The sequence below is a fragment of the Trachemys scripta genome, chromosome 1, assembly GCF_013100865.1.
Source record: "Trachemys scripta elegans isolate TJP31775 chromosome 1, CAS_Tse_1.0, whole genome shotgun sequence".
Lineage (NCBI taxonomy): Eukaryota > Metazoa > Chordata > Testudines > Emydidae > Trachemys > Trachemys scripta.
This window is the reverse complement of record NC_048298.1, coordinates 51,531,960-51,558,872: the sequence shown is the minus strand read 5'-3', so window position 1 is coordinate 51,558,872 and position 26,913 is coordinate 51,531,960. Positions and strand designations below refer to the sequence as shown.

Here is a 26,913-nt window from a genome sequence, read left to right as displayed (position 1 = left end):
TGGCACAGTTGTCATTCTCATTTCAAATTAACTAAGTTTCAACGAATGAAGACAGGCTTGTGTGTAATCTTCCTTATATTGGCCTGTTACAAATCAAAATGACAGATGAAAATAAAAAGATAACAGGAAAAGAAAATTCACGTAACTGATGTTCATGCTATCTGTTCTAATTTCATACCTCCCTAGTCATTCTGATTTTATCACAAAAGATATAGAACGAAACCCTGATGCAACTGCAGTCAACTGCCACCCACTCATCTCACCAGGTGGGATATAGATTGGACCAGCTGTGTGGTGGACAGATCCAGAAAAGATATGGAGGAAAGGAATTCATACTGGACATCTTCTGACCAAGTTGAATGAATTCAAATCAGTGGGGCCTGATGCTATTCACCCCAGGTTACCGAAGGAATTAGCTGAAGAAATCTCGCAGCCACTAGCAACAAGTTTTGAAAACCCATGGATGACAGGAGAGGTCCCAGAAGACTGGAGAAGGGTTAACCTAGTGCCCATCTTCAAAAAGGGGAAAAAGGAAGAGCCGGGAACTACAAACCAGTCAGCCTGACCTTGATACTTAGGAAGCTACTAGAGCAATGTATGAAACATTCCATTTGCGAATACCTGGGGGACGAAGGGGTAATCATTAGCAGCCAGCAGAATTTACTAAGAACAAATCATGCAAAAATTCAGAGGGCTCTTGATTAACTGTAGAACTGGGCTATAGACCAGTGGTACACCTAGGGGACACAAGCAACAACGCCAGGTGTCTCATGCCACCCCCTTGCGGTGGGGCCCAGGACAGCCCCCACAGGGGGTGTGGAGGGAGTGCCATGCTTACAGCCCTGCTCCAGTCCAGAGCAGCTCCTCCCCCAGCCTTGCTGCTCCCGCAACCCTGTTCAGCCCCCAGTTCTGTTCTGCCTCCAGCCCAGCTCCACCACAACCCCGCTACGCCCCAAGCCCCAGTTCCACTCTGCCCCCTGCTCCATCCCCACCCAGCTCTGCCCTCATTCCCTCTCTGCCCCCAGACCAGCTCTGCATCGAGCCCCAGCTCCTGACCCATCCTCAGTTCCGCCCCCAGCCCCGCCTTCAGCCCAAGCTCTGCTGCTGAGGAAGCCTTGGCCGTGTAGTAATGTGTGTGTGTGTGGGGGGGGGGAGTCAGTTACTGGTAGGGAGGCACAACTGGAAAAGTTTGTGCATCACTGCTATAGACAACAAAGTGAAATTCAACACAGACAAATGTTAGGTGCTACACTTCAGGAAGAAAAACCAAATGCACAAATACAGAATGGGGGTTAACTGGCTTGGCAGCAGCACTGCTGAGAAGTGCCTGGGAGTTGTGGTGGATCACAGCTTCAACATGAGTCAACAATGTGATGCTGTTGCAAAAAAAGCAAATGCAATTTTAGGTTTCATTAACAGAGGCATAGCATGCAAATCACAGGAGGTATCGCTCTACACAGCACTGGTTAGACCATAGCTGGAGTACTGTCTCCAGTTTTGGCCACCAATGTATAGAAAGGATGTAGAGAAACTGGAAAGGATCCAGAGGTGAGTGACAAAGATGATCAAAGAGATGGAATGCAAGAAAAGGCTGAAGGAACTGGGTATATTTAGTTTGGGAAAAGAGGAATTTAAGGGGAGACATGATAATGATCTTCAAATACTTGAAAGGCTGCCATAAAAAAGATGGAGAAAAGTTGTTCTCTCGTTCCACAGAGGGAAGGCAGGACAAGAGGCAATGGGTTCAAACTACAGCATTGCAGATTTAGATTAAAACTCAGGAAAAACTTCCTAACTGTAAGAACAGCAGGACAATGGAACAAATTGCCTACGGAGGTTGTGGAGCTCCTCCACTGGAGGTTTTCAAAAGGAGGCTGAATAGCCATCTGTCTTGGATGGCTTAGACACAACAAATCATGCAGGGATTAGATTAGATGGCCCTTGAGGTCCCCTCTAACCCTGTGATTCTATTATTCTAACACAGGGACTCTTCACTTGCCATTGGCCAGCCAAAAGGACATGAGAGCTGATTGGTCCCTCACTCCTCCTTCCCCCTCATTAATATAAACCTTTGCCTGGGTCTTTTATAGACTTCCTGTAGCTGTCCCACTCTCCTTCCCCATAGTTGTAGCATGTTTTTTTAAAATGCTGCAGGTCTCGCTGATTGCCTGTTTTAAGGATCAGGAAGGAATTTTTCCCAGTGGGGCTAAATTGGCAGTGGCCTAGTAGGTTTTTTTTTTTTGCTTTCTCCACAGCTTCATGGAGTTAGGCTAAACAAGAGCAGGACTCGGAAATTAATATTAATAATTTGTAGGAATGTTTAGTTGTCGCAACTTGTGGATAGTGTCCAGTGTGGATAAAGGCTAAAAGGTCCAGCTCCCAGATCTAAAAGAGACCTGGGAGTGGTGTACTCGTGGCTATGGGGGAAGGAGAGACCTGAAGTCATTGCAGACCAAGGTCCCTCTTTGGTAATCTCCATCCCCCGTGAGGGAAGGAGGATTCAGAAGAGTGAACTGAATCCTATGGGCAAGTGGAGCAGAGCCTGTTCTGAGTTAGATGGTAAAGACTTGTAACCCAGAAAACTGACCCACTTTAAATGCCTGGTATGCAAGAGTCAGGGAGATGGAGCAGATTACACTGTGGATGGGTGCTAAATTAATAAAGTTAAAGCCTGCTACTTAAATCCATCCCTGTGTCTATCTTCATTCACCTGCATGGCCTGATCAAGGAAATTTTGCAACTGACTTCAACGGGGCCAGCATTTCACCCAGTGTTTTCCACCAATTGTACAGGGGGAATGTATATCTGCCTCAATCCAAATGTTTAATTAGCTACAGCCATTACCAGGACAAATTCTGCAAAGTGAATGCAAAATGAACCCACAGGATGTAAACAGGGATAGTGGTATGCTAAACTACTAAAAAGTACTGCAGTGAACATGGGGTGTAAAATAATGCTATCATAGCGATGGGTGCAAAGTCAGGGTAGGGCACAGTAGTATAACTGACAGGCAAGGTCTGATGCAGGCTGTATCTCAAACTCCCCCAGGGAAAATACTGTCAAACTCAGCAGATGTCAGAGGCAGTTCCTGCACTGAACAGACAATTTGGGCAACTGCACGACACACAACTACAGAGATCAATGCAGACATCTGTCAAGGTGCAAATCCACATGCCATATGATGCCCTTACAGAATGGCTCTGTCCTATGCCAGTGTACATGTCACCACAACAAGCTCACTTGACCATGCCGTACCCCTTCTCCTCAAGCATTTTTAATGTGTTAGATCTGTTTGTGGGAACGTAGCGTTATAGCACCAACAGTGATTGCCAGTGTGAGGAGATAAAGAATTGTGTAAGTGCTGTGTTTCATCAAAAGGATTAATGGGGGAAGAGAGCATTTTGAACTAGTGGCAGTACTGCTTCAATCTGCAACATACTTTTAGTTGTGTGTGGCTTCTCTTTTACTCATTCTGTATAGAATAATTTAAAAGGCAATGCCCCATTTTGGACTGGCGATATACCGTTTGCAACTAGATTCTCTTTTCCCACCACCTCAATATCTAATTTAACCTCCAGAATCTCTCATCGATGCTCTTGCAGTTTTTCATCTACTTGCACATCTGGTTCAACTACTTTGTACCCACTTAATGATTTGCATCACTATTTCTGCTGACTGATTATAAACTACAGCATAACCACAATTACACTACACTACCCTCTAAAATCTAGAGGGGTGTGTGTGTGTGTGTGTGTGTGTGTGTGTGTGTGTGTGTGTGTGTGTGTGTGTGTGTGTGTGTGTGTGGAGTTACTCCATTATATTGACCTTTCACTTCTATCCCATGGAAGTTGACAGGTTTGCATGGAGTTCTCAAAATTTGGCCCATTTACTACTACTACTTTTTTTAAGATGATGTTGTAAATGTTCTTCCTGAAACTTCCTAGTAACCCTAATGATTATTAACAACAAACTTATATTTAATTCCATGTAGCACTATAAAGATTATTAATAACATTGCTTACAGAAGCTTTTTGTGTTTCTTTTCCCTTTAAAGTACCTCCAGGCATTGATGTATAAAAATATAATTGCATAAAATCTTCTCTCTACACCATCCTCCCCTAAACCAGTTCTTCAAAAGATAATGCTTTAAATGACCAAATGAATCCATTCCTGTTTCATAGTGCACTATTTAAATATTGCATCAATACAGGGGAAATGGTAATTGCAAGGGTAGCAACGACTTTTTCACTAAATATAATAAAATTCTTTGTGGTGGGCTTTTAAAATGATTTTGATAGTTTCTGTCTAATCCATGGAATGTATGGGCCAAATCCTATTTAGCAGTACTTACTTATGTATCTCATCAACTTCACTGGGGCTACTTGCACGATTAAAGACTATTCATGTGAGCAGCAGTTTGCAGAATCAGGCTCTGTATTTCTAACAATTTAATTCTGAGAGAGCAGTGAGCAAATATCAGATATATCCAGGGGCATGCTTTGGCTTCAACATATGTGAAGTTGATACAGTTTCCTTGCAGTTTTAAGCATAGTTTCCAGTCACATTTGCATCAGTGCCGAAAATCAGTCAAAAACAAAATCAGCCTATGTAAACTTGTGATTAATTTTCAACTCACTAAACAAAGCATATTTTTGTAGTGAGTATAGTCATTTCACAAGGTCATAAGTTTAAAAGCTGATAAGAAGCACACTTTGTGAAGGTTTTGTGAACAGCATCTGTGCTTCACACTAGATATTGTTTTGGGGGAGTTATGTGGGAGAAGGGAACAAAACTTAATTGTTTACTCAGAAAAAGAATTCATGCATGGCTTTTCTTTATACCCCACCTCCACTTTTCACATCACCAAGCTGAAGAGCCTTTTCTTCCTACCAGCAGTTTTTGTGAATGAACAGAATTCATAAATGTGTCACTGATCACAATCCAAGGTGTTACACAAAATTTCTTTACACTTACCTAGCCTCATGGATCTTCTCATTCATTTGATTTAATCTTATACAACTCTAACTTTAATCAACAAAAAATAAACTTAACAATGTAACAATGTTTCAATCCTGACTGATCATTAAGGCTTCAACTGTTAAGTTACCTAATAATGTGACTATGCCTACTGAAGTAAATAGGCATACTCATATGCTTAAAGTCACACATGCATAAGTACCTTGCTGAATAGGGTCCTAAAATCATAACCCAGGATTCTGACTTCATTTCTAAATGGGCATATTAACACCCCAATGACATCTTATTAGATTTGTCATAAACTAAATAAGTATGTATGAAAGAGATTTGAGTGTTACCCAAAATACTTAAAGATAACTCCTTCTAATGTATGTAATCCATGCATATGCATCAGGGGAAGAGTATACTACAGTGCACCTTTTGTGTTACGGTTTTTTTATTTTAGTCTTTTGTTTTCAATATGGTGAAATTTTAACTGGAGTAAACTCTCAAAGAATGGAAACGAGAAAACACACACACACGTAAAAGCATTTAAAACACACTAACAAAACTCTAAAATGACTGTTAAAATGTGTACCATGTAACCAAAATATGATGGTAAACAGTTTTCATCAGCTCTCCATGAATGACCTACTTAACTCTTTCACAACTTTGCACCTCATGAATAATTCAATCATCCCAAACTCAAGACAGTAACAGATCTGTAACACACTGACCCACCTATGTGAGAGTGAAATAGAAAATATTTAAGAAAAAATGTAGCTGAACATGGTAAGAAACACTAAGGAGAACAAAATACTATCCACTACCCCTTGTGGCTTCACTAGTAAGTATTGTGCTATGTTGACCCTATTACATATTAAAAAGAATGGTGATGAATCTAGGAAAAATGCTAAAATATATTATTCTTAATTAAATTCATTTATCTTTCATGATAACTATCTGCATCCTCCTGAGCTGTGCATACCCTGTAAGACCAGGTGCTAGCTCTAGCAAGCAGACTCGGATGAACAGTTTGCTTGTGGTATATTATCATGCCCCCATGTCCAAAACGCAGTTGAGCATCTGCAAATTGTACAATTACTTGGAGGAAGTGAACTTGTGCAAGTAAGTTATCTTCATACATCTTTCTTTCTTTTCTCTGGCTGGATAAGATCCAGTCCTGCCTGCCTATTTGTACCCCTCATTTGTCTCTAGTTCCTTTGAAGTACTTCTTGAGAATCTAACAGCCCAGTAAAACTTTCAAGTAGACACCAGGGAGAATAGTACTTAATTCATCTTTCATAGTACTTCAATTCATAGTACTTAATAAAATTTAATTCATCTTTCACAGTCAGTAAGGTGGGCAGAGAGGCTCTGTGGGCCACCAACGATGGAGTCTAATTTTGATTAAACTGGGACACTAAACTAAACTCAGGCCTGGATTAAAGGGGAGGAACTCTTACAGAAGACAATTTGGAGGTGCAATGGTCAGCACTTCTGAGAATCAGGCCACTTATTTAGGCAAAGCCAGCTCCAGGCACCAGCGTAACAAGCAGGTCCTGGGGTGGCTAATGAAGAGGGGGGCGGCATGTCTGGCCATTCAGCAGCAAGGCTGTCACTCCCTCTCAGAGCGAAGGACCTGCCGCCGAATTGCCGCCGTAGAATGAAGCGGCAGTAGAGCTGCTGCCGCTTGTGATCACATTTTTTAATTTTTTTGCTGCTTGGGGGCGGCAAAAACGCTAGAGCCAGCCCTGTATTTAGGTTTCAGAGTAGCAGCCGTGTTAGTCTTGTGGCCCATTTCTGACAGTTGACTCGAAGGTGTGAGGATACCTTAACATGGGGAAATAGATTCAATAAGTGTAATGACTGAGCCATTCCCAGTCTCTGTTCAAACCTAAGTTAATGGTATCTAGTTTGCATATTAATTCAAGCTTCTCGTTGGAGTCTGTTTTTGAAGCTTTTTTGTTGCAAAATTGCCACCTTAATGTCTGTCTGTGAGTGATTAGAGTGGTTGAAGTGTTCTCCTACTAGTTTTTGAATGTTATGATTCCTGATGTCAGATTTGTGTCCGTTTATTCTTTTGCGAAGAGACTGTCCGGTTTGGCCAACGTACATGGCAGAGGGGCATTGCTGGCACATGATGGCATATATCACATTGGTAGATGTGCAGGTGAACGAGCCCCTGATGGCGTGGCTGATGTGATTAGGTCCTATGATGGTGTCACTTGAATAGATATGTGGACAGAGTTGGCAGCGGGGTTTGTTGCAAGGGTAGGTTCCTGGGTTAGTGTTTTTGTTGTATGGTGTGTGGCTGCTGATAAGTATTTGGTTCAGGTTGGGGGGCTGTCTGTAAGTGAGGACAGGTCTGTCTCCCAAGATCTGTGAGAGTGAGGGATCATCTTTCAGGATAGGTTGTAGATCTTTGATGATGCGCTGGAGAGGTTTTAGTTGGGGGCTGAAGGTGACGGCTAGTGGCGTTCTGTTCTTTTCTTTGTTGCGCCTGTCCTGTAGTAGGTGATTTCAGGGTACTCTTCCTCAAGGGCTTCTGTTCATCCCCTAACGCCCCTACTCTACTTGTGCTACATTGATGACATCTTCAGCATCTGGACCCATGGAAAAGAAGCCCTTGAGGAATTCCACCATGATTTCAACAATTTCCATCCCACCATCAACCTCAACCTAGACCAGTCCACACATACGGTCCATTTCCTAGACACTACTGTGCTAATAAGCAATGGTCACATAAACACCACCCTATATCGGAATCCTACTGACCACTATACTTACCAACATGCCTTCAGCTTCCATCCAGGACACACCACACGATCCATTGTCTACAGCCAAGCTCTAAGATACAACCGCATTTGTTCCAATCCCTCAGACAGAGACAAACACCTACAAGATCTCTATCAAGCATTCTTAAAACTACAATACCCACCTGCTGAAGTGAAAAAACAGATTGACAGAGCCGGAAGTGTACCCAGAAGTCACTTACTACAGGACCTAGATACAATTAACTTAGGTTTGAACAGAGACTGGGAATGGCTCATTACATTAATTGAATCTATTTCCCCATGTTAAAGTATCCTCACACCTTCATGTCAACTGTCCGAAATGGGCCATCTTGATTATCACTTCAAAAGTTTTCCTCCCTTGCTTTTAAGAGCTTCCCTTAATTAATTAGCCTCTTACAGTTGGTATGGCTACTTCCACCTTTTCGTGTTCTCTGTACGTATAAATATCTTCTTATTGTATGTTCCATTCTATTCATCTGAAGAAGTGAGCTGTAGCCCACGAAAGCTTATGCTCAAATAAATTTGTTTGTCTCTAAGGTGCCACAAGTACTCCTGTTCCTTTCCCCTGTATTTAGGTGACTGAATATAGATTTACGTGCCTAACTGTAAAGGACTAAAAGTTTGAAAATTTTGGCCAAAGCTCTTATATGAACATTATTTTTCCTCTGGAATATTCTTTCCCCTCAGCTACATCATTCTTTCTGATGTAAATAGTTTGCCACTATTCACTCTTCAAAGTGAAGAGACTTCAAATTTATGTAACGAAGGTATGCAAGTAACTTGGGAATGAAAATGAGCGAGGTCCTTCAAGATTTATTTGAGAGATATACTCTACAGAACTAAGGAAAAAAAGGCAGAAAGCGGTAAAAGATCAAGTTAAAGTTCCTCACAAAATTCTGAGACAATTGTGCAAGGCTTTATAAAAAAAAAGGAGCTTGGCTAATACAAAAGCATAACTAATATGTCAGGAAAAAAAGTTGCAGAATATAAACTTAAATTGTAACAAAATCGGATTGTAAACATTCCCTGACAAGACAAACATCCCTGTAATCTTTTTAGTTTGGAAATAATTGTTTTACAGAGCAAACATACTTTGTTCTTACTACAATACAGAATGTTAATCACTGATGATACAGTTTATTACTAATGTATATTGAATGAGTCTTTGAAATGCTGGGTTCAGCAAAACACTGGTGAATAAACAACCAGTGAACTCAGACTAAGTGAAAGCTTCTGGAATATATTTGCTATAAATGACAAACATGTAATAATCCAGAGGGAATTCTGTGCCAAAAAATTAAAAATTATGTACGAAAAAATTAAAAATTCTGCCCACATTTTAAAATTCTGCAAAATTCTGCATATTTTATTTGTCAAAATAACACACTATAATCACACCAGTTTAAATTATTTTTGGTCATTTATTTCAAAATACCTGTCAGCAAGTATGTATGTAATTATACAGACAACAAAAAAGATTCAGGAATTTTTTTTTTTTTTGACAAATAGATTCCTTACTAGGCATATTAATAGAGAACTCTGAGTAATAATTCATTTAAACTACAATACAGAAACATATTTCCCGCACCCCTCAGAAGCAGTACAAAGGCTTGTGGGAGTCAGGGGTAATGGAGGAGCTGGAGGAGAGGGAAGTAATTGCTGGGATGGAGCCTGGGTGTGAACTTGGAGGGTATTGGGTATGGGTGGGAAAAGTATGGAACGTGTTTTTTTTTTTGGTGGGGAAGGACAGGAAGGGATTATTAGGGACCATCCCCCATGCAGACCCTGACTGACCCCTAGCCTCCCCCATTCAGTCAGGCACATCTGCCCCTGTCCCCATGAGTCCCTGCACCCCCATGTGTCCTTGCACCCCTTGTCCACGTGTCCCTCCATCCCCACTCAGACACCCACCCCCCATCCCCAAGTGTCTCTGTGCCCCCACTCAGCCATCCCATGTATCTCTGCACCTCCCTCCCTCTTGTGGCCCTGCGCCTCCACTCCCATTCAGCCCCTGCCCCAGTGTCCTCCCCCACTAGCCCTTATGAGCCCCTGTCTGAACTCCCAGCAGCCCCATGCTGTCTCCCCATATCCTCTGTCTCCTGACCTGGCCCGACAGGCGCTGTGACAGGCTCCTTCTCTTCCCTAGCTGGCCAGGAGCTGCTGCTTTGTGCTATTGCCACAGTGCCCTCTGATGGGCAAAAGGTGGAACTGCAGCAACTTTCCAGTCAAAGTTATTTTCTGCTGAGGCTCCTCTGCTCTAGCACCATAGTGCCCTCTGATGGGCAAAAGGCAGAACTGCAGCAACTTTCCAGCAGAAGCTTTTTTTTTTTTTTCAACAAAAAAATAAAAATATGCATGGCTCATTAATTATGCATGCCCCCAGTGGCACAGAATTCCCCCAGGAGAAATGTAAAGAAAGTATTTTATTTTTTCAAATGGAGGCATTGCATTTTTGCAAAGAAAAGTTATGCTTTACCAACATTAAGGACAAAGCTGCCACTGCAATAGGAATAGCTCAAATTCTAGTTTTGAAAGAAAAAATATTTGAATTTAGTGCTCTACTCACTGCTCAGTTACTAAATCACTTTCTCTTTGAAACTCTTACATTTAATTTCATATGCACAAGCAACAGAGTTGCTGTTTTAGAAAAAGAACAGAAAAAAAGAATGAAGTGGCATATGTTACAGAATAAAAGATAAATATTCTTTTTAAAGTAAAAAGAGGCTGAATTGCAAATGTGTTAAAATAATTTAGGAGAATTTACTGAAATAAAAAATAATTTGGAAGCTTCGAGCCTGCATGCTTCAGTGAGTAGCTTCTACAGATTTTTTGGCTCTGTACCCCTCCTTAATTTTGGAAATACTAGAAGAATATATGTACATATGTAGGTTTGAGAAGGGGGGTGGAGATTAATAAGGACATTTAGACTTAATTCATCCCACTGGACTCCTTTAAATCACTGCCTTATATAAAGAACAGTCTACGCATAAGTAATAGGATATGGTCTGCACCAAAGACACCACTTTTGGGTAACACTTCTTGGAATTGTGATTAACCTCAGTATTAGCTGTAGAGATAAATATCCACCTGCTCTTGTATCCAAAAAAAAAAAGATGGTATTGTGAGGATCATAGAAATATGTAACAGATAGACCATCATATGGTCTGTTAGGGCATATCTTCATTTAATCCTGGGATTCTGATTTTTATGGTTTGTTTTCAGATGTGCCTCTTATTGTTTCCCACAGTAAAAACAAAACAACTTCTGACTCTAAGGTTTCAGCTCCTGTTCTGGAGTTATACTTTGATTTTTTTCCTAGTCCAGAAACATTTGCAGCTCCTTCTTGGAATGATATATATTATATTCTCTCATGGTTGCCCTTAGCTATTTGTTCTAAAAATCAAACAATTCTTTGTGTAAAGAAATTCTGTCTGGATTGAAAGTATGCTAGTTCCTTCCTTAATGTCAATCCCTGACCTTTTCTTTCAATTACTGCAGTTCCTATTTCGCAAAGAGCTGGTAGAAATAACAGAGTAACATTTTTTCTTACCAGCCAACTGGTTTTCTGTTGCTTGACAGGTCACTGTCATAGTGAGTGGGTTCCTCTTCTATGGTATCTGTGTCATAGGCCATAGCCATGGCTCTGACACAGTGGGCTTTAAGGTGCAATGAGTGATGGAGGCTTGTTGAGGCATAGTTGAATTGGAATACAGGAAGTCCGTGAATGGCTACAGGGCATTAAAGGGACTTTAAGCTTCTTGCAGGCACTTCCAAAAAGAAGGAAGGAGAAATTGGGCTTTCTGAAACCAAGTAGGCCATGGTTGTCTAGGAAGTGCCAGAGGACTTCTTCCCAGGTCTTGAAGTTGGAGCTAGAAATTTCCTGATTAATGTCAAAAGGAGGGACTATATTGGTAAGGAACCTATGACAAGTGAACAACACTAGTTTTCCAATGAAATATGAGGTTGGGAGGAATTACAAGCCAACCCCAAGATGTTAACTCTATAATAACAATGAGAAGTCCGGTGGCACCTTAAAGACTAATAGATTTATTTGGGCAAAACCCTGTGGGGTTTTTTACCCACGAAAGCTTATGTCCAAATAAATCTGTTAGTCTTTAAGGTGCCACTGGACTCCTCATTGTTTCTGTGGATACAGACTAACATGGCTACCCCTCTGATATTTAACTCTATAATGTGTGAGAGAGCTGAAGTCCAGCGAGAACCATATCATGATGAGAAGATGTCCCATGTTCTGTAATGAGCTATATTGTTGTACTGAGCCAATCCATATGAATGCAAAATGGAGGACAGGCCCTTGGTGAAGGTGTATCTTGGTTTGTCTGGGAGTGGTTTTCTAAGAGTTGCAGTAGGCCAGTAAACCAGGCTCTCATGGTCATGCAGGAGTAATTAGGCTCATTTCGTAACCCTTCCTCTGAGCTTTATTAAGGATGTTCCAGATCTTGAAGAAACTATGAGAGGGATAAACAGCTGTAGACAGATTAAGATCACCTGGAAACCATCATGCCAGGACTTGGCCTGGATGAGTGAGTAACACCCTTCTTTCTTAAGATAGCTGTCATACTACATTGGTTCTCCACTTGTAAGGTGACTCCCTTCTCTTCATGTGCCAATATATATTTATGTCTGTATCTAATTTTCACTCCATGCATCTGTAGAAGTGAGGTTTTTTACCCATAAAAGCTTATGCCCAAATAAATCTGTTAGTTTTTAAGGTGCCACTGGGCTCCTTGTTGTTCTGTGGATACAGACTAACACGGCTACCTCCTGATACATCTTTATACAATCTCTCTCTCTGCCACTCTCATACACATATAATGTAAGACCTGTGTTGCTCAAAGAGTAGAGATTCAATAAACAATTTTCCTTTCAGAGAAACCTCTTGGAACTCTTGAGACTGCATACCCACTCTTTTTGCAGGCTTACAGGTACCCCAAAAAGAATCTTCCATCACCTTGAATGGAATCAACCAAGCAAGCAAACAAAACCCCAACCTTTTAATGCAGGCTATTGAGTTTTCTAGAGAAGGGCATTGAATAAAATACACGACTTACTAAAATAAGCTGTTTCTTAAATTAGCTTTTTTTTATTATTAAAATAATTCTAGGAATTTGAGTGGCTCTTTTAAAAAGAAAATACTGGATTCTTTAAAAAAAAAAAAAAACAAAACAGGCTCTAGCATATTAAAAAATATGAGGGCCATGATGAACACATGGCCAGTTGATTGACTGCAGTTTTAGTTTTAAATTTTAACACTAAGTTGTTTGGCTCCTGCAACTAATTGTCCTCACTTTCTCCTGTATCCAGTAATCATCCTGTCCCTGTGCTCAATTAGTTTCATACAGCAACAGCAGGGGGAAGTAACAGTGGCTGCCTGAAGATAAAAAGGCTGCTATGCCCTACAGCAGAGGAAGGGCAGCCAGAGTTTGTAGGAAGAAGAACGAGAAGCACCAGTACTGCCTACCCAGGCATTTGGCAAACTTTGGGATGGGGAGAGAGAAAAGAACCTCCACCAACCAAAAGAAAATGGAGATCTGGAGGGTAGCCCAGCTGGCGCAGTGATGAAGGGAGAAAGGGGGCAACCCCTACTTGCACTGTCCACTAGAGAAGGTTACAACACTGGAGCAGTTTGTGAGGTATTCAGGGGCAGCCTTCCCAGGGTGTGCAGGACAAACAAAGGGAAAGTAATAGCTGGCTGAGCTGCCTAGCTGCTTTTACTAGAGAACTGAACATTGATACCAGCCCAAGCTGCCATCCTCACAGAACCCTTGGGTATACTACTGGGAGGGGAGAGGTACTATGTCTCTCATTATGCTCAGATCAAAGTTCCTAAACCACATTAAGAGAGAGCACAATATTATGTGGAATACTGCTGGAATTGGCAATATCCCTGAGATCGGACTACTTTTTAAGTGTTTCCACTGCAAATAGGTCAGGCCAGCATGGCTAGTCGCAGTTCCAAAGTTGCAGGGGGTGGAAGAAAGGAACGAATGAGGAGGCTTCTCCTACAAAGAACACATCAGCAGTGCTTCCTCTGCTCCCCAGAGAGGGAGTGAAAGATGCTTTTTCTCCCCCACACCTGCAGATTCACTTATTTGCTGCTCTGGGGCCAGATTACAACCCATCTTGCACAATGACAAAGGGGCCACACCCTACTCCTTGGACTGACTACCCATACCATAGGTAGAGGCTGCTGTCCTTCCCACCCCAATGCAAGAGGAGGGGATGGGTGGGAAGTAGAACTTTGGTCAGTGTATAGTGTAGATACACATGCTGGGGGAGGTACACTGCACCAGGTATAAAGATATATTTTGTATAGTTATCCTCAGAACACCCTGGGGAACTGAGGCACAGAGATACTAAGGATACGTCTCCACTGCAATTAGACACCTGCAGCTGGCCCATGCCAGCTGACTTGGGCTCATGGGGCTCGGGCTAAAGGGCTGTTTAACTGTGGTGTAGATGTTGGAGCTCGATCTGCAGCCCAAGCTCTGGGACCCTCCCAACTCACAAGGTGCTGTGAGGACCCAAGCCTAAACATCTACACCATAATTAAAACAGCCCCTTAGCCCAAGCTCTGTGAGACTGAGTTAGCTGGCAAAGGCCAGCTGCGGGTTTTTGACTGCAGTGTAGACATACCCTGAGTGATAAAGGGCTAGATTCACAAAGGGAGTTACTTTTGGGCACCTATTAAATCGCAGGAACAACACTGTGATTCACAAAACCTATCCAATGAATGGGGAGAGACAGGTACCTTTGAATGTGATCTACAAAAAGCCAGCGCACTTTGTGGGGAGCCACCTAAGCTAGGCCATGGGAGATGCTCGTGAGCAGGGTGTGCATACTAAAGTGTGCTAAGCCCCACCTCTTTCTCAGAGATAGGCGTCTAAGGCCATGCTGCGAGGAGGTGATTATTGCTGCTTGCAATTCACAACCAGGAACCTGTCTCCTGGAGTCAGGCAGCTTAGACACATAAGGTGTTTCTTGTGAGAATACCTTAAGCAGGCACCTAACTCCACACATAACAGCTGGTGGCAGTACCCCCATCACCCAACTTTACAACTTTTAGCCCAATTGTTAGATCACTCACTTGGACTGTGGGAGACCAAAGTGCAATTCCCCCCCACCCCCAGGCAGAAGGGGAGAAAGGATTTGAACAGGGGTATTCCACCTCTCCAGCCTGTATTCTAACCACTGGGCTAGGGGATATTCCGATGTGGGTCTTCCTCAGCTTCTCCTGGTGAAGCTGTTGCACTGTGGATACATAATTAAGAGAGCCTCTGGTCCACAGAGAACAATTCTGTCATGCAGTGGTTAGGGCACCCACCTGGTAGGTGAGACACCGAGGGTCCAATCCCCCTGCTCCAATGACTTTTTAATGATTTACCCACAGTGGAACAGTTCCAACAGGAGAGACTAAGGGAACCCACATCCTAATAACCTATTTCTCATTGCTCAGCCCACACTCCTGAGAGGTGTTAGACTCTTATTCAAACTCTTTCTCCCCACCAGGCACAAGGGAGAAATTAAACTTGGGTCTCCCACAGTGCTTAATTTGTGTCATAGCTTGCTAGGGCTGAGCCCCTGCCCCTAGGCTTGGCAGTTCATAGCCCCGGCACCTCTGGGTTTGCTGCATCAGTTATGAATGTAAAATAAATTACTTGAGCCCTGGCACCTAACTGCTTGAGCCCCTGCACCTCTTTCATTACAAATCAAGCACTGGTTTCCCACCTCCCAGGGGAGTGCTCTAACCACTGTGCTAAAAGTTAAAAGGTCAGCACCATCACTGTGACCACCTCCACCTCCCACTACATTTTGAATAGGACCCAATCTGGTAGGCAGCCTCTAAGCACAATTACCAGATCGGGCCCTACATGAGATTTAGGTGTTCCCCTGCCTATCTTCCCTGGTTCATGAATTGCTCTGGAGCTTAGGTAGGAGAGAGCTACCTGGAAAGCTAGTGAGGCAGCAAAGCATAAATGCACAGGCAGAAACTTAGGTGCCAAGGGAACTTTTACACTGAAAATTTAGGCACTGGGTGAGTTTAGGTGCCTCCAGGGTTTGACGGGAGTTTTGTGAATCATAGTGGAGCCACCTCAAAGTGTGACTTAGGTTAGCGACATGGATGTGTTGCCACAGCTGTGCTAAAAGTCATGAAGTGCAGTGTACACCCAACGAGGGGCATTTGAGTTGTTGGCGGGGGAGCGCTTCTGCTGACAATGCGCTGTTCACACTGGCACTTGTCGCAGCAACATTTTTGTCTTTCAGAGGAAGGGGAGGATATTTAACACCTCTGAAAGACAAAAGTTTTGTCGTTCAATTGCCAGTGTACACTTAGGCTTAGGGATCTAAACCTGAACTGTCAATTTTGTGAGCAATAGCTTTTTAAAGAAAAGTCTTGTTTCACTACAAATATCAGCCCTTTAGCACATCTATGCTCAGTAGTTTATAATGCACAACTGTCTTTTGCAGGCATAAACAATTTGGGATAAAATTTGCTTAAAAGATTAATTCAAAATTAAAATTAATATATTGTATTGTATTATTCTCCCTACCCATTTAGACATACACTCGATACAAGTTTGTTAAAATGTTCCTGCTGTTAAAGGTTTAGCTATATTCTATGCAAAAGGACATCAGCTTTGAATGCTGATGGGACACTCAAAATACTAAATTCTTTGTAGTCTTTAGCCTCATTATCCAACATTACTCTATGCTATATTGCACGAACCTCAAGCACTATAAATCAGTCCAGATCATCTGAGTTTAGCATGTCTTTTCATTTATATTTGCTAATTTTTCTACAATTCTGTAACAGGAAATGTAACCCTTTGAGAAACTGCATCCTTTTTTGCCCATTTACAAACAAAATAATAAAAAAAGAGACACCTGCAGAAACCAGCTCATCTCTCTCTCCACCTTGAACTGCTGTCCTTCGTCTTTTGTATGCTGCTATAATCCATTCCAGGGGTCCCGCTCTAACTAACCTTGTAAACTGATCTTTTGTGTAGTATAGTATCAAAAGCTTTTCTGAAATTTGGATTAATTATGTTCACTGATTCTCTTTTGTTTGCCACTTCAGGAAACTCATGCATGAGATTTCACGTACGCAGACTATTCTAACAAATTCAGCATTTCCGAATCTTCTGTATGATAGGCCCAAATCTATTTACAGAGCTTCCTCTACCAAAGGTCTAGGTATTAACTATATCTACATCTTTATGAACCACCCAATCCCTATGGGCACTAAGGTTTTACTATGCTACAAGGACCAGCGGTCACAGAGGATCCATTAGGATCACTGAAATAGGATGGTGGGGGAGGGGCAGCCCTGCCTTCTGCCTGGCAGCTCAAAGAGACATTTGGATTAATGTTATATAGGACTCTGTGCCTCAGGGAGAAGAGATTCCATTGAATATATGTCTGGCCAAAACTGAATGACAAAAAACCTCTATTTGGATGCCTGCCTGTCTCTGGGCTGCGATGCTAGGGTAAAATAATCCTACCTATTATGGTGTTTGTTTTTTTTTAATATGGTATTTCATTGGAATTCTAGGATATAATTCACCTTAGTCTAGAAGTTTATCACCTAATTATCTTTTTTTTTCCTCCCACATTTCAAGCATAACTATAAAATATTTTACTCCAATCCCTCCCCTCTAGGCAAAATTAACTCTATGTCTAGTATACAATCTCCTGCTTCTTTCAGATATTTATGATGCAAAGAATTCATTCAAGCTTGCAGCAATTTCAGCAATACAAATATCTGCCATTCAAAAATTTTAGGAAATACAAGAAACTAAAAAAAAAAGGAGAGAGTGAAATGAAGAAGAAAAGAGCAATAATGCCTCTCTAGAAATGTTCCTGAATGGCAGCTCTACTTCTTTAAACAGGGATTAATATACCATTTTTTTTTTAAATTCAGTATCTTAAAAACCAAAATTGAGGGTGTTGGATCCCACAGTAAATGTGCATTTCAAATTCTATATGAAGTGTGCCCTCCACCCTCCTGAATGTAAAGGGAGAGAGAGAGTAGGGCAGTTTTCCCTCCTTCTCTAATCCTTACTCCCACATGTTTTGTTCCATCTGTCCTGTGTTTACAACCTCCGCTGTTGTAGACAGTCTATATCTTATGCTTTGCCCTGTGTTTCACCTTTCCTTTGTCTGGTCACCCTTTCTTTCCTGCTACCCTTCTGATCTACATTCTTTCCCCAGCCTCTCTTCAGTTCTCATTGCTTCCCCCACAGGCAAGGTAGCAGTACTAAAATTATGCAATCAGGAGCTACCTGCTGCACCTGCCTGCATTCTTTTCACATACTAAGCCAGCAAGGCAAAATCCTGGCCCCACTGAAGTTAACAGCAAAAGTCATTTATTTCAGTGGGAGTCTGAGAAGTAAAAAAAGCTTGGGGAGGAAAGGGTAGGAGGATGTTTGTTACAGGAAAAGGAAAAGAAGTCAAAATATAGAGACTACCTGGGATTTATGTAGTAAGGTGTTTTTACTAATATTGATTTAAATATCTTTACACATCAAGTCAGGCAAGTTTGTTAGATACTGTGGCTGTGATTCGGCATAAGCAGACAGTTAAGCAGGTGCTCAACTTTAAATATATCTTTAAGTCCCACTGATGTAGGGTAAAAACATGATTACAACTCTAGGAGCTTTTCATGTCCTTTCTGCCCCTTCATAGGTTGGATGCTGCAGGAAGGGAGGAGCCTGCGGGGAGGAGCAGAGGCACTGTCTTGTCTCCAGGGCAAACAGGAGGGAGGCAGCAGTGGAGCAGCCTGGCTCTTTGCTCCCTGCTCCCCTCCTGTGAGAACAGCTTTGGGTTGCTGCAGTGAGAGGGAGGGAGCTCTGCCTACAGCATCTCTAATTTATTATTCTGTCCCAGGAGGTGTGAAAGTGGGGCAGGCAGCCAATCTGAGGGCTCAAATTTGCTACATGCCTGGAGCATCTTGCATCACTAGGAAACTGGTGCTAGCTCCAGCACTCACAAAAATATCACAAAAAATGACAACACTGCCATTCCCAGCTCAGCAAGGATTAAAAGTCATTCCCTTCTACAAAATATTTGTTGGTCCCTATAAGAGGAGGAGGTTGGCAAGCCCCAGTTCCTGCTCCCATGTCACACAACCATCACTATGCTTAGCACTGTAAGTTCTTCAGAGCAGGAACTGGCTCTTTGTATTTGTACAACAGAGTCCTGATCTTGAATGGGACTTCTAGTGAGAGCTCCTGCCACAGGGGCCAAAATCGCATCACTCACAATAATTTTGGGAGAGATGTCAATGCTGTACCTATCGCACACCTAGTGGGGGAGTGCATAGGGAGTTCAAAAATCTGCAGACAGATCAAAAAACATGATTTAAACTTCAAAAAATAATCTCAAGATTTTTGCACCGCTTACATGATGGGGGGTTAACTCATGTTTTTTGAATGTTTGGGTTGGCAGCATTGTGGCATAAAATTGTATTAATTCTAATTCACTGCCTCTCACTTATGAAAACTGTATCAGCCATTCCACATATATTCCTTTTATTCCTCCTTCAGCATCTACCATCTTGAAGAAATGTGTTACAATAGAACTACCAAGCAAGTAGCTGAGGGACGCGGTCCAGTGAATTTAATTTATTTTTACAGTCTCTGATTCCAGTGCTTTCATGCTTCCAGGCACTTAAGGTAAAAAAAAGCCAATCAATCCGAAATCCCTCACACACACTCAAGTGGTCCCAAGAACTGGTCGGTCTCTGCTCATTAGAATCAGTCAGGCTTTGCTCATTAGAATGTCAGTACCCAAGATTTTCAAATAAATCAGAACCTACAAGTACTTTTATTTTTAAAAAAATATTTTAATTTCAGATACATCTTTCCCTGTAATATATTTTATTACTTAATAAATTAAAGTTTAATGAGGTATTTATAATGAAGTCTATAAACTTTTGCTTTCACAAAGGATAAATGGGCAGCTCAGATTCTTTTTTTTTCTTTAAAAAAAAATCATCATTCCTCAGTCAATTTCTCTCATTTTCACAATGCTGACAGTTCCTTAGTGAGATTTTTTGTGATTCACAAAGCATCATTTCACCATTTTTGTTGCTGAAATTTAAGAGCTACTGTACTTTTCACTGCTACAGAAGTGTTGAAAAGTGCATACACAACTTTTAAAAAAGGATTTTTGCTGTCAGGTTTTTGAAAATTAGCTAGAGGGTTTGTCATGAGCCAGTTTTGTTAGAATAAGAAACCATTTGCAAAATATTTTTTTAAAGGAACACTGTCAATTTGAAAATCACATTTCTATTTGTACCTACTATTGTTACAAGTTAACCATTAAGATTTCTATTAATTAAATAGATTAGAGAAATATTTTTCCCTTTCTTATTTTAGTTTGTTTGCTTTGTGGTTTTGTCACCACTCTATGTTTAGTTAGTTTTACTGTTTTGCTGATGGTACATGAACTTTCTAGGCCCTGAAAGTAGGTGTTTACCAGTAATAGTAGCAGCACAGCTGAAAATGAAAGTGGGCAACAGCAGCAAGCAACATTATGCAAAAAGAGAAAGGGGGCTGGGAATAGGTCTGAGTATATGCTCATTTTAGACCCATTCAAAAGACCCTTCTAAATATAAATAAGGGAGTATAAAAACCTATTTAACAGTATTTAAAGAATTATTTAAAATGATTATTATTTTTAATGAATCCTATTTAAAAGGTGCTCTTCCAGACAAATGCCTTATTACAATCAGCCAATTGAAAAAAGCTGATAGTGTCCCTTTAAATAAATGCTGAATGGAGAAACATTTCCTTCACAGAGGCAGATGGATACTGCCAGCAGGATTCAATGTGACAGAAGAAGTGGGCGTATGTCTGGCTGAGACACCCTTTGAAGAGGCAGATTAGGATAGACCAGCTAGAGGAAAAGGCCACAAGGCAGGCTGCTATGGCTGAGGAGGGAAAAGGGCTAAACACTGATCCCCCTCCCTTCTCCATTGCCTGTGACTGGATCCCAGTGCATAAAGTCAAGCTGTTTAAAGCCTGTAGGGTAGTTTTGTCTTGCAGCTCCACTGAAATCAATACCCACCTCTCCCATGTACATAGTGATGCCCAAGGTTCTATTTCTTGATGTCTAGCCATTACTAATGCCACGTGTTTCAGTACCTAATAGGCAGCTACAGTGCTGCATCAATTGTAGCTTTGTTTACACTGATCAAACCATCTCATTGTGTAGTCATGTCATCATATATCTATGTCATAGAATCATAGAACTGGAAGGGACCTCAAGGGGACATCTAGTTCAGTCCCCTGCACTCAAGGCAGGACTAAATATTATCTAGACCATCCCTGACAGGTGTTTGTCCAAACTGCTCTTAAAAATCCCCAATGATGGAGATTCCACAACCTCCCTAGACAATTTATTCCAGTGCTTAACCACTCTGAGAGTTAGGAATTTTTTCCTAATGTCCAACCTAAACCGCCCTTGCTGCAATTTAAGCCCATTGCTTCTTGTCCTATCCTCAAAGGTTAAGGAGAAAAATTTTTCTCCCTCCTCCTTGTACCAAACCTTTTATGTACTTGAAAACTGTTATCATGTCCCCTCCCAGTCTTCTCTTCTCCAGACTAAACAAACCCAATCTTTTCAATCTTCCCTCATAGGTCATTTAATAATTTTTGTTGCTCTTCTCTGGACTTTCTCCAATGTGTCCACATCTTTCCTGAAATGTGGCATCCAGAACTGGACACAATACTCCAGTTGAGGCCTAATCAGCGCGGAGTAGAGCGGAAGAATTACTTCTCATGTCTTGCTTACAACACTCCTACTAATACATCCCAGAATGATGTTTGCTTTTTTTGCAACAGCGTTACACAGTTGACTCATATTTAACTTGTGATCCACTATGACCCCCAGATCCCTTTCCGTAGTACTCCTAGGCAGTCATTTCCCATTGTATGTGTGCAACTAGAATCATAGAATCATAGAATATCAGAGTTGGAAGGGACCTCAAGAGGTCATCTAGTCCAACCCCCTGCTCAAAGCAGGACCAATTCCCAGCTAAATCATCCCAGCCAGGGCTTTGTCAAGCCAGGCCTTAAAAACCTCCAAGGAAGGAGATTCCACCACTTCCCTAGGTAACGCATTCCAGTGTTTCACCACCCTCCTAGGGAAATAGTTTTTCCTGATATCCAACCTGGACCTCCCCCACTGCAACTTGAGACCATTGCTCCTTGTTCTGTCAAGGAGCACTGATTGTTCCTTCCTCAGTGGAGTACTTTGCATTTGTCCTTATTGAATTTCATCCTGTTTACTTCAGACCATTTTGAATTTTAATCCTGTCCTCCAAAGCACTTGCAACACCTCTGTGGAAGCAGAGGAAAGAACTGACAGAAGGGAACTGCAATGCATGATGGTTGTTAGCAAGAGTCAGGCTTCGTTAGCAAGAGACAGTCTTTGTTAGCAAGAGTCAAGCTAGCTGTGACCCTGATAACCCTGATAACGCGAGATTTGTAGAAGCGAGGATTGTGTGAGGATTGTGTGAGACGGGTGAGAAAGAGTTGTGTAAGAAGTCATTGTGACCTCAGTATAGATAAGGTGTAGAAGACCTTGTGTAGATAAGGTATAGAAACTAATTGTATGTAGGCAAGAGTCAAAACAAGTAAGGAAATGAGATATCAAGATGGCCTATGTATAAACAAAATGCAGCTGTCCCTCATTATTTCTGTAATGAAAGGTATAAATGCTTGCTGTAATTAGTTACCAGAGAGAGACCTGCTTTGCTCTCTCCCTCTGCACATGTGAGAGTTAATAAAGCATCTGACTTGCTGTACCTAAACAAAAATAGTGAGAACTCAGTTTTTCTCCGACACCTCCCAGATTGGTATCGTCTGCAAACTTTATATAAGTGTACTCTCTATGCCCTTACTAATCATTAGTGAGATACTGAACAGAACCGGACCAGAACCGAGCCCCTGCAGGACCCCACTCGTTATGCCCTTCCAGCATGACTGCGAACCACTGATAACTACTCTCTGGGAATGATTTTCCAATTAGTTATGCACCCACCTTATATTAGCTCCATCTAGGTTGTATTTCCCTGGTTCAGGGATCGGCAACCTTTGGCATGGGAAATCGGCTGGTGGGCCAGGATGGTTTGTTTAACTGCAGCGTCCGCAAGTTCAGCCGATTACAGCTCCCACTGGCCGCGGTTCGCCATTCCAGGCCAATGGGAACTGCAGGAAGCGGTGTGGGCCGAGGGATGTGCTGGCTGCCGCTTCCCGCAGCCCCCATTGGCCTGGAACGGTGAACCGCGGCCAGTGGGAGCTGTGATTGGCCAAATCTACGCTGCAGGTAAACAAACCATCCCAGCCCGCCAGCGGATTTCCCTGATGGGCTGCATGCCAAAGGTTGCCAATCCCTGCCCTAGTTTGTTTATCAGAAGGGCATGCGAGACAGTATCAAAAGCCTTACTAAAGTCAAGATATACCACATCTACTGCTTCCCCCCATCTACAAGGCTTGTTACGCTGTCAAAGAAAGCTATCAGGTTGGTTTGACATGATTTGTTCTTGACAAATCCATGCTGACTGTTATTTATCACCTTATTATCTTCTAGGTGTTTGCGAACTGATTGCTTAATTATTTGCTCTTATTACCTTTGTGGGTACAGAAGTTAAGCTGACTGGTTTGTAATTCCCCGGGTTGTCCTCATTTCCCTTTTTATAGATGGGCACTATATTTGCCCTTTTCCAGTCTTCTGGAATGTTTCCCATCTTCCATGACTTTTCAAAGATAATCGCTAATGGCTCAGATATCTCCGCAGTCAGTTCCTTGAGTATTCTAGGATGCATTTCATCAGGCCCTGGTGATTTGAAGACATCTAACTTGTATAAGTAATTTTTGACTTGTTCTTTCCCTATTTTAGACTCTGATTCTACCTCATTTTCAATGGCATTCACTATGTTAGACATCCAATTGCCACCAACCTTCTTGGTGAAAACCGAAACAAAGAAGTCATTAAGCACTTCTGCCATTTCCACATTTTCTTCTATTATCTTTCACCCTTCTGAGTAACGGGCCTACTCTGTCCTTGGTCTTCCTCTTGCTTCTAATGTATTTGTAGAATGCTTTCTTGTTTCCTTTTATGTCCCTAGCTACTTTGATCTCATTGTGTGTCTTGGCTTTTCTAATTTTGTCCCTACATACTTGTGTTATTTGTTTATATTCATCCTCTGTAATTTGACCAAGATTCCAGTTTTTGTAGAACTTTTTTTTTTTTTTTTTGGAGTTTTAGATCATTGAAGATCTCCTGGTTAAGCCAGGGTGGTCTTTTGCCATACTTCCTATCTTTCCTACACAGTGGGATAGTTTGCACTTGTGCCCTTCATAATATCTCTTTGAAAAACTGCCAACTGTCTTCCATTGTTTTTCCCCTTAGACTTGCTTCCCGTGGGATTTTATCTACCGACTTCGAGTTTGCTGAAGTCTGCCTTCTTGAAATCCATTGTCTTTATTGAGCTGTTCTCCCTCCTACCATTCCTTAGAATCATGAACTCTACCATTTCATGATAACTTTCCCCCCCAGTTGCCTTCCACTTTCAAATTCTCAACCAGTTCCTCCCTATTTGTCAAAATCAAATCTAGAACAGCCTCCCCCCCATTAGCTTTCTCCACCTTCTGAAATAAAAAATGGTCTCCAATACATTCCAATAACTTGTTGGATAATCTGTGCCCTGCTGTGTTATTTTCCCAACAGATGTCTGGGTAGTTGAAGTCCCCCATCACCACCAAGTCCTGTGATTTGGATGATTTTGTTAGTTTTTTAAAAAAATGCCTCATCCACCTCTTCTTCCTGGTTTGGTGATCTGTAGTAGACCCCTACTATGATATCACCCTTGTTTTTTACCCCTTTTATCCTTTCCCAGAGACTTTCAACAAGTCTGTCTCTTATTTCTATGTCAACTTCAGTCCAAGTGTATACATTTTTAATATATAGATATTAACGCTCGATATAACGCTGTCCTTGGGAGCCAAAAAATCTTACCGCGTTATATCGAACTTGCTTTGATCCGCCAGAGTGCGCAGCCCCGCCCTCCCTGGAGCACTGCTTTACCGCATTATATCAGAATTTGTGTTATATCGGATTGTGTTATATCAGGGTAGAAGTGTACATTTTTAAGGCAACACCTCCTCCCTTTTTGCCCTGCCTGTTCTTCCTGAGCAAGCTGTATCCTTCTATACCAATATTCCAATCATGCGTATTATCCCACCAAGACTCCATGATGCCAACGATGTCATGTTTATTTACTAGCATTTCGAGTTCTTCCTGATTATTCCCCATAGTTCTCACATTAGTATACAGACATCTAAGATATTGATTTGACCCCCCCCCATTCTGTCTTGTCTCTCCCTTATTTCTGCTATAACAGCCCATGCTCCCTCCAGATTCTGACCCTTCTCCCAAGTCTTCACGCTACTATCCATTTTACAGTCACAAGTCCAAGTGTAAGGCCAGTACTGGTCCCTGCCAAAAGAAGATAATGCATTATCCCTCTCCATCTAAGTTGTTTCTAAGGCGCATCAAGATTTAAGCGCACAAACTGTAGGAGCAACTAGCGAGGCACAGGGAGAGTAGGAGTCACAGAATAAGGCAGGCCATCTCACTGCTGGGGAGCAGGCACCTGTGCATGAGCCAATTCAATATTCAAATGGCTGTCAGCTTAGGTCTGGCTAGCTGTCACTCAGCCATATGGCCCCAGGGAATCTGCTGCATGGCAGCATTGCCCAGCAGGAGAACAGGGTCTTGACTGGGCAGCAAGGGCACTGTGATAGGAACTCAAGACCCTAGTGAACCAAAGCAGCCTTCAACAAAGCCAGAGGACCTGAAGGCTTCCTAGAGAACAACATTTGGTTACCATCAAAATGAACTTTTCAGCATCTTTAATAGTGTTTTTTCAGACAGCAATCTTGCTTCAAAAAATGATGGTAACTGTCCACTTTTATGGAACTACATTTAGCTCATGAATGACTTGGTATCATTTTGGACAAGATTCTTGAACTATACAAAATAAAACCTTTAGAGAGAAAAGATGCAGTGAATGCTGACTCTTAGGAACAGCAGCACCATTTGTCTCACACGTCAATGCTTTTTGTTACCTATCACTTTCCTTTCTTTGTTTTAAGTCTACTATACATTTCCTCATGTTGGGAAAAAAATCTGATAAATAAGAGCAAAATGCCTGTGCAGCCACCCACTCCTATGAAATGCACAACATAGACAGCATCTGTTCTGATAGACAGTACACAGTATTGTATTCAAGATCCCAAAATAAGATTTTTATTTCACAAAAGTCATATATTAAAACACAGATGTCTATTCAGCAGCCACTGCTGAATTCTAGCAACGATATCTCTTTTTAGTGGTGAAAAGCCTGTGCAGAGCAAATACAAAAAGGACAGAAAGGAGAATCAAAGTAACTTCAAAACTTCCAAAACAGGCTTTTTACTCTTGTGTGACCGAAACCGTGGGACTGAAGAACCCGTGAGTGGATGGCTCCATAATAAAAACTGTAAGGGAGTGTGGAAGAGGAAAAAAAATTGTATTTAATCGCATAACAAGAATCTTTCAACTTCAATATTTTCAGAGGAGCATTTGTTTCCTGGCATGACTTGTTCTGAAGTTTGTTCCCTGTTTTGCCCAGCTATGAACGTCACCATTTATTAAGTGTAATTTCTTAAGCATGAGATTCCATGGGATGCTGTTTGTCTGCTTTTCATTTTTAATCCATTTGATCTGAGCTCTTTAACAACTAGAAAAACTGACATTTTTTAATTTCTACTCATCACAAACTGTTTATGCCATCAAGCTTGAAAATGCAACTAAATACAGAATGTGATGTATCATTTTATGAACACAACACAATCATGGTATCGTATGCCATGAGATCCGATTTCACTTAGTGTTAATTGGTAAAGGAAGATAAATGTTTAGGAAGAAAATAAAAACTGTCCTACCTTTGTACAAATATTTTCAGAGCACGATGATCTGTATCTCTGTTTTTCTTTTCTTCTTATCTCTTGGGACTTCTTTATGTTACTGCTTGGTCTGGAAAAAAAATTGGAGAATGAGACATTTAAATAGGTAAATATCCCTTCAC

General features: G+C 41.6%; 1 protein-coding gene across 1 annotated transcript in view; it reads right to left on the bottom strand.

The window, feature by feature from the left end:
- NRCAM (neuronal cell adhesion molecule) overlaps window positions 1–26,913 on the bottom strand; it is a gene marked incomplete in the record, with an annotated part of 187,587 nt that overhangs the window by 147,942 nt on the left and 12,732 nt on the right. The window contains 1 exon segment of the mRNA XM_034769450.1: window positions 26,771–26,861.